The sequence below is a fragment of the Lynx canadensis genome, chromosome D1 (assembly GCF_007474595.2).
Source record: "Lynx canadensis isolate LIC74 chromosome D1, mLynCan4.pri.v2, whole genome shotgun sequence".
NCBI lineage: Eukaryota > Metazoa > Chordata > Mammalia > Carnivora > Felidae > Lynx > Lynx canadensis.
Genome location: NC_044312.2, coordinates 97,644,061 through 97,648,206, shown reverse-complemented (window position 1 = coordinate 97,648,206; position 4,146 = coordinate 97,644,061). Strand labels below are relative to the sequence as shown.

The 4,146-nt window shown below is 55.1% G+C and overlaps 1 long non-coding RNA gene across 1 annotated transcript; it reads right to left on the bottom strand.

Annotated features, from left to right (window-relative positions):
- Window positions 1-1,392: 1,392 nt before the first annotated feature.
- Window positions 1,393-3,873, bottom strand: LOC116738348. Its single transcript, XR_004344207.1, has 3 exons — window positions 3,779-3,873; window positions 2,264-3,441; window positions 1,393-2,128 (listed from the first exon to the last, which is right to left on the bottom strand). It is a non-coding gene; the product is annotated as an uncharacterized LOC116738348 (long non-coding RNA).
- Window positions 3,874-4,146: the final 273 nt, after the last annotated feature.

Genomic DNA, 4,146 nt, shown 5'->3' with positions numbered 1-4,146 from the left:
TTAACATTTATTCATTTTTGAGAGTGAGAGAGAGAGAGAGAGACAGAGCATGAGTGGGGGCGGGGCAGAAAGAGTGGGAGACACAGAATCCGAAGCAGGCTCCAGGCTCTGAGCCATCAGCACAGAGCCCGATGCAAGGCTCAAACTCACGGACCAAGAGATCGTGACCTGAGCCAAAGTCGGACGCCCAACCGACTGAGCCAGCCAGGCACCCCGACGATTTCATTTTTAAAAGAGAGGCCCAGTAGATGCGTGACGATCGCTGGTCCATCACAATTCTGAAAGCTGTTTTTTGTTTTGTTTTGTTTAGTTTTTTTAAACATTTATTTATTTTTGAGAGATGGGGCATGAGTTGGGGAGGGGCAGAGTGAGAGAGAGAGACAGAATCAGAAGCAGACTCCAGGCTCTGAGCTGTCAGCACAGAGCCTGACGTGGGGCTCAAACCCACAAGCTGTGAGATCATGACCTGAGCCGAAGTCAGATGCTCAACCGACTGAGCCACCCTGGCCCCTGCAGGTGCTTGTGATCAACTTTCTCTGCTCTGGGGATGGAAGACACTCCTTGATTCGGGCCTGACTCTGCCCCTGGAGGTGGCCCTGAGCCCATGGGTCCCTTACACTCTTGGCTCTGCCCTTTGGGCTCTGGGCTCTGCTGTCTGGGAGATTCTCCTTTTCCAGAAGAAATACTTGCACAGAGTAGCTTTCTTGCCCTGCTTCCCATTTGTAAAATTCAGAGGGCTCTTTTCATTTTGAACTGTTTCAGTCCCTTTTAGTCCAAACTCGTGGTGGTCTGGTTAATACAATTCTCTCAAATGTTATGGGCTTCTTATGAATCATATCTGAGGATGCTCAAGGCCCTGAAAGCCACATCTTTTTGGGTTTTTTTGAGACAGATCTCTCTCTACCTTGGGTGTGCCATTGTTCAGCACTTGTAAGATTCTTACAAACTCTTCTCTACAGCTGAGAAGACTACAAGGCACTGCCTTAAATCATTTTGAGGTCTTAATAAAGGGTCTTACGGCCACATAAATTGCTTTTATGTTTACCCTGAGGCCATTTTGTACTCTGAGAATCCTTTGCCAGGACAGACTCGGGATAAGAAACGGTTTTCTTTTTCAACTCAGTGTGTTCTTGCTGGTTTCCTATTACCTCCAAATTCTGCTTGCCAACCGAACGGAGCTTTTTTTTTTTTTTTCTAAAATTTTTTTTTTTTTTAACGTTTATTTATTTTTGGGACAGAGAGAGACAGAGCATGAATGGGGGAGGGGCAGAGAGAGAGGGAGACACAGAATCGGAAACAGGCTCCAGGCTCCGAGCGGTCAGCACAGAGCCCGACGCGGGGCTCGAACTCACGGACCGTGAGATCGTGACCTGAGCCGAAGTCGGACGCTTAACCGACCGAGCCATCCAGGCGCCCCCGAACGGAGCTCTTTTAAGCTCGTTTCTTTTTTCTACCTATTGCACACGGCAAAGGAAGTCCGCTGGCTGTCTCCACATTCTGCCTGGCAAGCTCCCGGGTCAGCCAGCTAGGGTCATTTGGTACATTTCCTATCTTCCAAGTATCTGTAGGTGATAGTCTTGGAATTGTTCTGCCACAATACAACAGGTCCCCTTTCTCCAGCCTCCAAGTTGGGCCAATTCCCAGTGACCATCCCGTCACTGTCCTTCCAGCCGCCAGCGCCCACGAATTAGCTCCGGATTACGGAAAACCGCCCAGACACCAGTGCTGATGTCTGTAACTATCAGTCTATCCACGTAAAAAACCTTGCCGCCATTTAGTGATTTAAAACAATGATCTGGGATATCCCATGATCGTCTGGAGGGTTTCTCTGCTGTGTCTTCTGGGCTCACACACGTGGCTGTCGTTGGCTGCGAGATCGGCGGGGTGTGAAGGGCCTGGGCGCTCACTCATGCGGCCGGCGGTGGTGCTGGCCGTGGGCTGGGTGCCGCGCCCTCTGCGTGGTCTCTAATCCTCCAGGAGGCCAGCCCGGGCTTCTGTACGTGGTGGGCTCCGGACAGAGTCCCAGGAGGGCAGAGGCAGAAGCTGAAAGGCCTCTCAAGGCCCGGGCTCCTAAACTCACGCGCGCAGCTCACTCCAGCCAGATTCTGTTATCTCGAGGCCAGCCTAGCTTCGAGGGAATGGGGGAACAGGCTCTTCCTCTGGCTGGGACTCAGCTCCTCCTTCTCCTCCCCCTCCTCCTCCCCCTCCTCCACCTCCTCCTCCTCCTCCTTCCCTTCTCCTTCTCCTTCTTCTGTCTACTTACTTACTCTGTGTCCTTGTGGCTTCTTTCCTCCCTGCAATTTTGGTCCAAGGCACGCCAGCAGGAGTCTGCTGGTCTGCGGGGAGAGGGGGCGCACCAGAGAACGTCGCTAATTTTACGTTATGTGGTGTCCAGACCGGCTCCGATTCCACAGGCCCCTACAGACCCAGATCGCACCCCTTGTTAACCAGAGACTTTGTCTCACGGCTCGTATTTTTATGAAAGAAAACATGGGTCCCTGTCCCGAAGTGAGCTGGCTCCCCTGGGCTAGCCACCCATTCTTTGCGCCCTCAGTTACCCACGTCAATAAAGACACAGTACAAAAACGGCTTCTCAGGTGCACCCCTGCAGCCGAGCAGCGGGCAGGGAGTCCCCCGGGGGCACCAGGCTGCTGGGAATCGGTCCCCGGACCCAGTGAGAACCCCACCCCCCAGCGTGCCTTCTGGAGACCAAGGTAAGGGGACCTCAGGCTGCTACGTATTCCCGTTGGAGTTGCTCTCTGTCCAGCACGGGGCAGAAGTCTCCCTTTTGTGACAGGCAGGGCCATCGGTTCATCTTCCCGGCCCTCCATTTCTCCATCTGCAGGATGGGTGCGGGGTCCCCACCCCAGGCACCGGGGGAGGGTCAAAGGTAGCAAATGTCAAGTGCCTAATATAGTTTTTGGTTCTGGAAATACTAAGCAATGACGGCCGACTAACAGTAACGATAATGACGATAATGAGTAACATGTATTACTAATAACGAAACTCTCTTGGCCTTTGGGTTTTGAGAGGATGAATCTCTTGCTGCTTGCAGAAGAGGAGGCCCCCCTCAGCCCCGGTGACTCAGTCAAGTGGCAACTTTGGGCCTTCTTGATGCGGGTGTGTGTGTGTGTGTGTGTGTGTGTGTGTGTGACGGCAGGCCCCTGGGGACCTCTGACTCACCGTTCCAGTGCGTCAATCCGCCATGGCCTGGGGTGCAGGGTGCTTAGAGTGGGTTCCAGCAATGTCTCCCCATTGGGCTCCCCAAGGGTTTTCCCACTTACTCTCGAGGTTACGCTCGGGAGGCGCAGGGCCCAGCAGCCTAGGGTACGTCCTGGGATGCTCGGGGTGAATCTGGGGACAGATGGCACACGGAAGGCTCTCGCAGCTGTTTTCTCTCTCTCGGCTTTCTGCTCCGTGGCTGCAGCCTGCTTGGAGCACCTGTCGGAACATGGGGTCAGGACGGGGTCAGGTGAAATTCAAATCTGTAAATCCGGTTCCCAGGCAGCAGCTGACATAGAAGCGGCGGCAGGTGGCTGTGTGCGCAGCCGGGCAGGAAGCCGAGCCGCTCGCTTGCTGCTCTAGAGTTTGGGTGGCTCAGCGGGCCTAAATGAGGTGGTCTTTCCGTCCTTTGTTCGGAGACCTGATGCAGTTCCGGGGTTCCCCCTACGCTTCGGCTAATTCCCAGGGGGAGCGGGCGCTGGGATGCTCTCCCTCCCCGCCCCACCCCCGCCCCCACTTCTTGCAAGTGCCGCCTCGGAACCCGTCCCTCACTCACCCTGCCGTGAAATTGGCTCGATCCGGAGAACAGCAGCAACACCGCACATTTACGAAAGACGAATCCAGCATCTTCTCCTGAATATTGTTTGGAAAACCTGCGGGGGTGGGGGGCGGGGTGGGGTGAGTCTCATCCCGGAACGCGCAGCCCCACGCCTTTCCCCGCTGCTCCTCCCTCGCGCGGACCGCGCAGCCCAAGGGTCACCAGCGCGGATTTGGAGCCAGACTGCCCGGGTTGCGATCCCAGCTTTGCCGCTACTTAGCAGCTGCCCAGACGGGAGCACCTTCCTTGCCTCCCAGTGTCGCTGTAAGGGAGGGGTACGGAGGTGCCTGCCCTAGATGGGTGTTCTGGGGCCAAGACAAATTAAA